General features: G+C 32.6%; 1 protein-coding gene and 1 long non-coding RNA gene across 3 annotated transcripts in view; both read left to right on the forward strand.

Annotated features, from left to right (window-relative positions):
• The first annotated feature begins 2,299 nt into the window (after positions 1 to 2,299).
• Positions 2,300 to 4,979, forward strand: LOC127839060 (uncharacterized). The gene is made up of 3 exons (XR_008030128.1): positions 2,300 to 2,567; positions 3,824 to 4,007; positions 4,390 to 4,979. It is a non-coding gene; the product is annotated as an uncharacterized LOC127839060 (long non-coding RNA).
• A 256-nt stretch (positions 4,980 to 5,235) lies between these two features.
• The window catches only part of LOC127839058 (uncharacterized), a 311,917-nt gene continuing 304,914 nt past the window's right edge, over positions 5,236 to 12,238 (forward strand). Inside the window, exon 1 of one of the 2 annotated variants that reach the window (XM_052367227.1) lies at positions 5,236 to 5,247. The gene's annotated coding sequence lies outside the window, so the exon portion shown is untranslated. Of the gene's footprint in view, positions 5,248 to 5,293; positions 5,306 to 12,238 lie in introns of those variants that run through there. The other variant, XM_052367226.1, reaches the window with a different exon arrangement.

Genomic DNA, 12,238 nt, shown 5'->3' on the forward strand with positions numbered 1-12,238 from the left:
ACAACTTTGGTAAGTTTGCGCTAAATTAATTAAGTAATTTTTCCAAAAAGTGCAACCGCGTGCTTGAAAACACACGAAGTGAAATGCTATGTGTGGTATATTTTTTATTCGATCAACAAAAACGTTGATAACAATGTTGTCGCGGGTTTCAAAAATAGGGCTGACATTGTAATTCTTCCTAGAGAAGCTACATACATTGTATGTTTGCGCAAATACATCTGATTCGGAGTGTGTGTATGAAAGTGTAATGATGCTATGTGTGGGACAAATTTTTTAAATGCTATGTGTGGTATACACACTAAACTAGAGAATCGAAAGATTGACATTAACGTCAATAGTATTTAAAGTCTGTCTGAATAACAAAAGTTGGTCATTAAACATTGTTGGTAGTGTTTTGCGCGCCTTAAATATGATAATCCGACGTTCATGTCACTCAAATTTATCATGATTGTCGAACTTATATTCATATTTTGTTTACTTTTAGAATGCCATTTGTTTGCGAACAGTGTGGCAGAGAGGTCAAAACACGGTCGGGGATCTCCTAACACAAAGCCACCCACGCACGGACAGGAAAATAGTTCCGTTTGGCAAACTTTTTCTTGAATTGTTACTGCCAACTAATGCACTTGTTTAATACACAAAATCGTTAGGATTGTTTGTGCAAGATGTCATGTGAATATTATTGCATCAAAACTACAAAAAGTGTTAGTTGTGTGTGTTTTAGCAGGAAAGTGTAGGCATTTTTGTAACGATAGTTATTAAAAAAGCATAAAGAGATCATACAGCATTTTTTAACAAATAGACAATAGGATCAATAACATTTTGTTTCTGGAAAACCATGTATTTGTATCTAAATCCTATTGAGCTATCTGATATATCACGCATGCTATTTTTTTTAAGTTTAACAGTTTATTTCATTTGTATTATGTTCTTTTCAGGGAGATTAAAGTATTTTTTCAATTTATTTTGATCAATGAAAAGTTGTCATATACAAACATGTATAGTAAATGTTCAAAAGTTTAAATGACTGTTTGTTTTATTACCAGATGGTGCAAGTATTGCAGGGAAAAAAAACAATCAAAGTAAACATTACATAAAAATTTGACATTTCAACAAATTGAACAACAGTGTATGATTTAATGTTAATTACTTGGTGCAGAGGTAACAAGATCTTGCAGCGCCCTTTCATGACCGTGGCGAATGAGTATTTTCATTAAGCATCTCAAACTATTTGCAGTTATTCAGATTTCATTTGAATTTGAGTAAATGAAGTATTGATGCAATTCAATATGTTTGTTGGTATAATAACCCCCACAAGTCAAGACGTTTTGGCGTTGATCATTTGTTATGACTTAATTGGAGCATTTATATGTTTGAATAGCAAGATTTGCAAATTTATAAATTGACTGAGTACAATTTTTTTGTGAATACTAATGTACTTCTTTATGTATTTGGTGCTTTAATTTCTATTGTTACATGTGAATGATAGTTATAAAGTAATGTTATTATTAATGACGTGTTTATTTTGATATACTGAAGATATTCATGTGGAGATATAGAGAATATATGGTTGGTGACTTTTGATATCATGTGATATAAGACGAGTCTGATATGGCGTAGGAAAAGGCGAGGCTTGCCGAGCCTTTTCACACGCCATATCGGACGAGTCTTATATCACATGATATCAAAAGTCACCAACCATATATTCTATTTATTATGCCACATTTTAAAGTAAATAAGAAAATATTCACAAAACAAACAAAAACAAACAACCGCTAAATTCATTGATAAATATGCAAATTAGTAGCAACCTGATTACATCCGCTAGCGTCTATGCATATATATTTACACATAAAAAAATAGTTCGAAAGTAAGCAACAATCAATCAAATTTAAACGCACATAATACAAAAACTAAAGCGAGAAATCGAAACTTAAAAGAACAATTTCTGCACTAAAAACACAATACCAATATTTTTTTACAATAACACATTCGACATGTACTTCCAAGAGTACACACCAACCGCTATTTTCAAAGCGAATGTGTAGAGTGAAAATTTCAAACAATAAATACAATAATCAAATGGAACGGGATTTTAACGTAGTGTGCAATTTGGAAGTGATAAGAGTGATTTATTTTTCAACTTGTCCATCTCCGTAATATACGTTTAGTTGTGAGATGTTCACAGTTTTCCCCAAAAAACAGGCCTTCACGTGCGAAATCAAAGTGGGTGGAGAACGTGTATTTCGAGTCGCTGGAACTTCATAATGAAGCTGCTTTTGTGCAATATTCGGCGACGTTACCAGCTGTGTGTTAGACGAAACGAAAATGCTTTGGTTTTGCACCGTGTTTTGAGACTGTCAGGGTGACATGATGGATTAATTGCTGTTTGACTGACAATAAATGAACATGTTTGTGTTTGGAGATAGCCAAGGTTAATATCTTCACAATTGGGAAATCCCAACATAAGTTGACTGCCAGTTTGACCACTGATCTACATAATATCAGTGGGAGAGCATGCTGAATCCCGCAGCTTCTGCACCATATGTTTCCTGTCCGAATAGTTGGTAAGTTTCATTGTTATGTATGCATGCTTAAACACACATGTTTCATTATTTGTGCCATTTTTTTACACCCATTCTCATGCTGATGAACCAATGATCAGTGCCAGTTGTTCTACTGTCGCGAACTGTTTATTCAAAATTGTGGAAAAATGAGTTGCGCACTGTTCGAAATTGTGAAAAAATGAGACACGCACTGTACCAAAATTTGAAAAAATGAGTCGCGCACTGTTCAAAATTGTGGGAAACATTAGTTGCCCACTGCCACTGTTCATTATGATTTCAAAATTGTGGAAAAATGAGTCGCACACTTTTCATAAATTAAATTTTGAAAAAATGAGGCACACGCTGTACAAAATTTGTAAAATGAGTTGCTCACTGTTCAAATTTTTGCAAAAAAATAAGCATGCACTGTTCATTCAAAATTGTGGAAAAATGAGTTGCGCACTGTTCAAAATTGTGAAAAAATCATGTCACGCGCTGTACAAAATTTGGAATAATCATTTGCGCACTGTTCAAAAATGGGGGACAATTTTGTGGGGCACTGTTCATTCAAGATTACAAAAAAATAAGTCACAAACTCTTCAAATTGTGAAAACACATGAGTTGCGCATTGTTCAAAATTTGTAAAAATGAGTCGCGCACTGTTCAAAATTTGGAAAAAAAAGGAGTCGCGCACTGTTTATTCAACATGGTGGAAAAATGAGTCGCGCACTGTTCACAATTTTAAAAAATGAGTTGCACACTGTTCAAAATTGTGAAAAAATTGAGTCACGCACTGTTCATAAAAGAATTCACTGTTGAAAACTGTGAACAAATGAGTTGCGTGCTGTGCAACTTTTTTGAAAACATGTGTCGAAAACTGTTCAAAATTGTGTCGCCCACAGATCAACATTGTGACAAAATGAGTTGCAAACTTTTTTTAAATTGTGAAAATTTGAGTCCCGAACTTCTTTAAATTGTGAAAATTTTAGTCGCAAATTTCTCAAATAAGAAAACAAACACATATTCCCTTAATAAGCAAAAATAGCCCCGAGTCCATAATAAAAATATTTTAAGTTAAAAGAAATTCTTAATTATTTTAATATAAAGTGGAGTTTATACATTTTCATTTTGTATTAATAATATTGTGTCTATTAAAGTTGTAATTTGTTCAAGTTGTGCCATAAAAATGTTATTAAAACACTCTATTTTGAAATGTTATCTCCTGTTGGATTTGTTTTATTTTATTATAATATGAAATGTTTTTCTTTTAATGGCAGAAAGTTGCGACCACACATTCCATGGGTGATGATATCTACCAAAATTCTTGGCGGCACAGTTCTACCCTCGTCAGTTGCACTTGTCCGAGTCTTTCTCTGCCTCTCAACCAACTCGAGATATTCCCCCCCCAACTGCATCCCGGCACAGCTTCACATCAACCCATCTAATTAATTTGTCGGAAAGGTAATACTTTTTTGTCGACAAATTTATTTTTGAGAGTATTTATGTAATTGTTTTATCTGAACATGTTATAAATCTATATGTCACTATATTTATAAAGTTTCAATTTTAATACAAATTATATATCTGGATTTTTATTTTTAACCCTTTGCATGCTGGAAAATTTGTCGTCTGCTAAAATGTCGTCTGCTGAATTTGTAAAATAAGCATTTTCTTCATTTTTTTCAAAGATAACTATCAGAATAGCAAAGTTTGGATCATCTGGATCCAAACTGTTTGCAAAGGACTTCAAAATTCGGTTCCAGCACTTAAAGGGTTAAAGCAGTTATGCAATGAATGTTTGATGATGTTTTTTCTTCTAAAGGAATCTTTATTTTATTTTCAGGTTGACCACACAAATTTCCTGTTTGGTTGTGGAGATAGAATCTTTTTTTTTTGTGAAAGTTTGATTTCAGACACTTAAAAATTGAAATTGTCATGTATTATTAGGCATGGCAGGCATTAGCAAAACATCTCAATCAAGTATTAATTATTTTACTTTGTCAATGTTAATTCATTGTGTATGCTATTCACCTGTTTGCCTTGCTTTTTATAAGAATGACACAAAAAAGGAAAGCATTTGTAAAGTATTAGTTAATTTTTTTTTATATAATCTTAGACGAGATGTTTAGTGAATATTTGTCATAAATTCTTCTTTAACTTGATCAAATCTGTCATATTTTATTTAAAACGTGTTAAGTATATTTGTGTTACGTTTTAAATGTTTATCATGACTGTTTTAAATTGTGTTCATCTGCAGCCAATGAATGGTAGGCTAGCGGTGCACATTTGTATTTGTTTAATTTTTTTCCATTGATTAATGCTCATTTAATTTATATTTCCCTATAGATATATACTTAATAAAGTGTTAGTTTTGTTTAAAAAACAACTTATTGTTTATTAATGTTCTAACTTCTGAATAAAATATGAATCGCTGTTTGTTTCCATTTAAATCAAAGAAGCGACATACCACGCCTACAAAAAAGTAGTTCTCAGAATGGGCGGGGCTAAAACATGGAACGCTAAAAAAAATCATTGAGTAAACCAAATATGGGCGGAGTTTTAAAACGGATATTGATGGGCGGAGCTTAAAACTGTTATCGGATGGGTATCCGATAACACTTTAAAATATCATGTCAGCGTCTCCAACGTAAATGCGCTGTCGTGGCATAATAAAATAATGGAATAGACCACAAACAAGCATTATTGGATTCGAAGATGTTCATATGGAGATGATATTGGAATAGACCACAAACAAGCATCATTGGATTTAAATTGTTATTTGTTATGAAACACCTGTTTTATTAACACACATAATCAGATTTTATATTCATCAAATCAATTTTAGTAATAACATAGATACATATCAATGCACACACTTTGTTTTGCTTATGCAAAAATACATGTTAAATGGTTTGTTTGCATAGTTAGTTATATAGATTTTCATAAACATCACAGTTTGAAGCGGGGTCCCTGTCTCTGTCACTATGGTTTTGATAATTAACTTGCAACATATCACCTTCCGTGTGGTTTGATGGGGTTCATGTAGTTCTTACACAGCTTCGAACCTTAAAAGCGTAACAGATCTTTCGACTAATCCTTTTCAATATAAAGAAGTGAAACTCCAGCTGCTGGAGCAGTATTGAATTTTCATTAAAAACAATTAGTTGGTCCTTTATTTAAGGCAAGTGACCGATTGCCCAAACAGTACAAAACAGGACAATACAGCACAATACAAACCAACATAAACACAAAATATGAATAAAGCTGGGGTCACCGCCTTGGAACGGTCAATGCAAAGCATTGGGGGTTTAAACCTGGTTATAGAGCGCTCAACCTCACACTTGGCCCAGCAATATTCATAATACATTTAAGTGTAAATAAAATTTAACGTCATAGCATTGTAACTCAAATTAAACAATAATAAAAGGGAATTAAAGCGCATTCAATTTAATTACTATTTAATTACTCAATTGCATTGAAGATACAAGAGTAACAGAATTACAACTTTTTGACGAACGATCAAATAAAACTATTAACAATTGTCAACTACATTCCTTCTTTATAGAAAAGATTTGGGAATATAGAATCATATAGTTAATATCTCAGATAATCATCGCGCAAATACAGGAAGAAGCAGCAATAATGGGTGTAAAAATTCCATATTACATAGCTTGGTTGTTTATGTGACTGCTAAACAAATTAAAAATAATTAAATCAAACAAGAAACGCCTATCAGAGATTAAATATAAAGAAAATGGAACGTTATAAACCCAATGACCTATGCATGTAGATTACAACTGGGAAAGTCGGTCGTATGACGTCACAAAAATCCATAATGACGTGAACAAATTCCAAGGGCAGTACTAAATAAAAATATTAATGGGGCTGTGCTACTAATAAAACAAGTTTAGGTGATTTAATATTAAGAAGCAAATGAATAAAAATGGTAATTCCATTAAAGCGACATTATTGGAATCAAACAGTATATAGGTGTTTTGACAACTGAAGACAGAAATGATTTGATGTACGATTTGAGTCCAAATGTAGTTTACATGCAGATTTGTTCATACGACACAATGACACAATTTTATTCAACAGTGAAAAATGCCTATAATGTAGTATTCATGCAGATTTGTTCATACGACACAATGACACAATTTTAATCAACAGTGAAAAATGCCTATAATATCACTAATGATTCCAAATTTTAAGGGAAGAAAGATATAGTGAATCGAAAACCATCAAACACGTGTTTTAAGCACATAAGCATCGTATCCTTTTGATAAAAACAAGTTAATTAAATTGAAAAGTTTAATATGAACATTTGGTTTAACATATTTTAATTTGCGGACACGCTTCAAAACATCTCCGTAAAATGATGGATGGGAGATTCCATTATTTAAATGCCATTTTAAAGAAACATTATATTTTGAAATTAAATCACCATACTTAGAGTAAAATCTAGCAAATGTATTTCTTAGGTTTTGATACAAAAAGCCTTGTTTTAGCAATTTTTTAGTTAATATTAGATTACGATCATTAAAATCTTTAATACACGAACATGCTCTGGCATAACGTTCCAACTGCGAAATGTAAATACCATAGGAAGGTCCTTTAGGGATGTTGCCATCTAGAAACGGAAAATTTACAATTTCAAAGTTAAAATCGTCCCGTTTGTCGTATAAACTAGTTTTGATCAAATTATTATTAATAGTTAAATGTAAGTCTAAATACGCAGCGTCTGTATGGGATATACACGATCTATTTAAGTCTGAAAAACAATAGAAGTAAAACCCATTTAAAAGCATGTGCTCTTATTTTCTTTGTCATTCATTAAAAAATGGACCAAATTCAATAATCAGGCAGAAATATCAAACATTATATTTATTTAAAGACAATAAGTAAAACAAAGAAATATTATAGTTCAACATAACATGTATGCTTATTCACTTATGTCACATTTGGTTCATTTGATCTGTTCAGGACAGACTAAAGTTTATGTTCTCGATTCTTACAAAACTGTGTTCAGATTAAATGCAGAACTGACGGGCAAGTTCTTGTATACCACACATAGCATTTAAAAAATGTGCCCCACACATAGCAGTATAACATTTATATACACACACACTCCGAATTAGATGTACTTGCGCAAACATACAATGTAAGTAGCTTATCTATGAAGAATAACAATGTCCGCTCTATTTTTCAAACCCTCGACAATATTATAATCAATGTTTTTGTTGCTTGAACAAAAATATACCACACATAGCATTTCACTTCATGTGTTTTCAAACACGCGGTTGCACTTTTTGGAAAAAATACTTAATTAATTTTGCGCAAACTTAACAAAGATGTGTCTTTTTACAATGACCGGGCACTCGTCTTTGTTTTGTTTTTTGAAAATGGTTTTGAAATAATGAAGAAATTATCAAAAACGTTACCTGAAGCGACGTTTTGTTTACATCCGATTGTCCCACACATAGCCGAAAAAGTCACGTGGTTCAGGCACCTCGTTCTAGTGATATCTTTATAACAAGCACTCGTCATAGGTCACAAACAAGTTATCATTTAAAATTGTACAAGTTAATGTCCGTTAACCGCAGTTTTATTTTCGATACTTCCTCCTTACTTTAGTTAACGTTGTTATAATGCCTAAATGGATATCATTGGTCAGTTAAATATAGTTTGACCAATTAGATGTCCAGTTACATATTTCGTTGGATGATCATCATTATTTATGTTAATGTACATAGTTGTGTTGTGTTTTTTTTCGGTCCGACAAAATTTTCCCCGGACCGACACATTTTCTGAAATGCCTGTCCAGACGACCGGCAGAATTTTTCCAATTTCGGCAAGCCTGGGTGCATATTTACAATGCAAGACAGTGGCTTGTTAGTCCAGCCAATCTAAACTTTGACCTCAAAAAATTGCAACAGAATTTCTTAGTGTGCAAACATGTTGATTAAAGTATTATATAAATAATATAAAAAGTCTAGAAAAATCTATGCTGGGGAAAGTTGTAAAATTTAAGATTTTTGTAAGCAATTTTAAATGATATTTTGTGACTAGTTTCGACTACCGTAGATCTACGCATCGTCTGCAGTTGAACGATAGTGGGTTTTGATTATTTCTTAAAAGCTGGGCAGTTTAATATTATAATCATAATTCGAATGAGAAAGGTAAGTCTAGCAATATATATTTTATTCAATAATTTATATTTTAGCGCATGTATAGGTTTAAACGGTGCAGAATGTCCGTAAATGAAAAATGTAATGTGTTTTCGTGTTTTCTCATTAATGACGATAAAAAAAACGTTTATAAAAGCATGTTTCGTCTCAAAACAGGAGCTTCAATGATCTACTTTGTGTTATTTGTTATATTTCTTCTGCACATGTATTTATATTGTGCTTTTGATTGATAAAGCTATTACCAAAAATCGATTTCTAGCGGTGGTGAGAATTTGTTGAAAAATAAAAAATCTACGGAAGCCTATATGGGCCATAAAATCTAAACGGATTTAAAAAACGAACTTTTTAATGACCTCTTCAATGTATACATAATAATCGTCATGATTGCCTGTAAAAATTCACATAGACGTCTAGTTCAATATACTGCTTTGTTTATATTCTTAAGGTATACATCATATACTGCGTTGTTAAATTTTATCTTGCTTTTTATCGTAATTATGTGTATAATCAAAGGAATATTTCATGGTTGTGGTGTACCGATGGTCTGTGGCGCACTCGTTTATTGTGTACAAATGTATTCCAATATTCCAGCAGGCTCGTGAAACACAAAGGCACCCAATCAGTTCGTGCGATATAATCCATCATATCACCATAGTCATCAAATAATCCTTTTTTATACCTTGTTTCTAATCTGAAACAAATTCTGATAGAATGATAGAATCCGCGTAGTTCATACACTAATTTTGGTTAAATAAAAAGGTTTACTGAATAAAATGTGGGATAAATAGAATAATAGATTAGTGATTTTTGTTTTTCTAAGCCCCGTATGATAAACCTGATCTATAATCAAAAATAACCTATTATTATCTATATTTAACAGGAAATGAGTGTCGATCATTTGTGCTACTAATAATTGAATTACTAGTAAAATTCTGAAACCTAACAACTGATTTATGTCTATTAACATTTCAGATGGATCACCAAGGGAGGTGTTTTTAACTGTTAGATATCCAGTAAATACGAATGGGTAGCAGGACAAAAAATTGAATTTTAAAAAGGTTAGATTGGTCTTTGAATCTATATCGTAACTGCCTGCTTGATAGAAGCTGACAAGATGTTAGTGTGCCAATTCAACAATCACTTAGTCGTATATGCCATTAAAGTTTATCAGTATATTTCATATTTAGTTCTATTTACACGAAATGCAAAGTCCATCTCGTTCAAAATAGAATTTTATAAATACACCATATAATTGTATGTTTGGTCAGAAAAGTTAGTTCTTTTACTTATAAAATAAAAATATAATTTCAGGATAGATTCCTGTCGGATCTGTAAGCGGCAGTTTGACAACAATGCAAAGACCGTAAAACTAAGTGAGAAGGGCTTCCATGGAATCAATGATGCAAGTGAAAAAAGAAATGACAGTTTGAGGGTTGAATCCGGACAGTTTGTCCATGTGGAGTGCAGAAAAACATATTGTAACCCAAACTATATTAAAAGAGACAATAGGGATGTACAAGAAAAACTCAATACTAGTCTCCTTTTCACTCCTTTGAGATCAAAGACTGATAAGTTTTCATACAAAGAACATTGTTTATATTGTGACCAATCTGTTATTGATAAAGGGAGAAAAAGAAAGTGTGATGTTTGGTCAGTAAGGACACTAGAACCTACTATTTTAAATATATGTTTACAGAAGAATGATGTTTGGTCAGATACGGTTCGGGCAAGGATAAAACAGGTCAATGACTTGCCTGCAGCGGATGCACTTTACCATCAAACATGCTCATCTTATTTCAAAACAGGGAAAGATATCCCAGAAGAATTTCAGGTGCAGCCATCCCGTGAAGGATTGGTCGACCAGAAGATACCGAAGCAAGTGACGCATTCTTAAAGGTGATGACATTTTTCAAAGATAATGATGATGAGCAAGTGACAATTTAGCAACTGCAAGATCAAATGGTAAGCATTTGTGGCGACAAAGCATACAGTATTACCTATCTAAAATCCAAAATAATCATCCACTTTGGTGAGGATGTGATAATCACTGAATAAATCTGAAAGTAAATGTTGTGACCCTGAGCATGACTGCAACATCAATTCTGCATGATTTCTACCGCCGATGCAAATCTGAAAATACAGAGAATTAAAAGGTGAAATTGATCAGAACAGCTGCAAAATTAATAAAAAGTGATATCAAATCCAAAGAAGTCGATACAACTTTTATCCCAATACATTAGATATAGCTTCAAGTGAAGCCAACAAGAACTTCTTACCAGACAGTCTTTACCTGTTGTTGCGTGAAGTGTTCAGCAAACGAGACGCAGATACTAAAATAAGCGCTATAGGTCAAGCAATTATGCAAGCCACTCGTCCTCGAATTTTGATAGCCCCTCTACAAATTGCACTTGGAGTGCAATTACATCACTTGACATCTTCAAAATATATTGTGGAACTCTTGAACAGTTTGGGGTTCTGTGTCTCATACACAGAAGTACAGACATTCTATTCGAGTGCTGCTGTATCGGAAAGTGGCGATTTAAACAATATAACTATTTCGACAAATGAAAACTTTATACAGTATGTTGCCGACAATGTGGACACTAGATGGATACGGAACATTCCATGGGATGGGCCTGATTGCCTGCGTCACTCCAGATACAACCAGTCGGCAATTGTAACTTTCGACCAGCCTCTATATTGGAAAGCTATGACTGTGGTTACCAACGAATGCAACAAAAGTCCTCTAAAAAGAATTTTGCTTCGATTTGATGGTTTTCATTGCACCATGAGTTTTCTAGGTTGCATTGGCCAGTTATGTCAGGCTCCGGTTTGAATGACTTGTTAGAAACAATATATGCCGAAAATACTATCCCACACATGGTCAGTGGAAAGGCAGTGTCGAGAGCAGTAAGGGTTATTGTATCCATTATTGTTACTGCGACTTTTAAAACATGTTTTACACCATTTGCAGTTATTATAGAATCAAAGATTTACTTATCAGTGTACGTAACATTATTTTATTATTAATATGTACAAAATAATCAAGTTTACAGATTTTGTAATAGTTACATCGTTCAACGGCATAATATGATATTTGACCTTTTAAAAGTCAAGGTCAACCATTGTGACCCAGGGTCAATGCATTATTTATATATCTTTGATTTAGGAAATGTATGTAAACTTATTTAAGAAAAGCTATGTATCTAATACTGTCTATATAGAAAATTCATAGGAATGAAAATGAAATTACTTTGTATAAGACTACCCCACCCACTCTTTATATAGGGATACAACACAAAGTTTGAATAAATATTTGTATAATTATGAACATTCTGACAGATATATTCTTATCTCAAATTTAAAACAAATGTATGTGTGTAAAAGTCTATAGATCTATACAAGACGATGATTAAATTGTTACATTCAACACTGCTCAATAAAAGCTATGTGTAATCATATAGAAATACTCCACCCACTTTTCAATTTTATATATAAAAAAGA

Source organism: Dreissena polymorpha, chromosome 7 (assembly GCF_020536995.1).
Source record: "Dreissena polymorpha isolate Duluth1 chromosome 7, UMN_Dpol_1.0, whole genome shotgun sequence".
Taxonomy (NCBI): Eukaryota; Metazoa; Mollusca; class Bivalvia; order Myida; family Dreissenidae; genus Dreissena; species Dreissena polymorpha.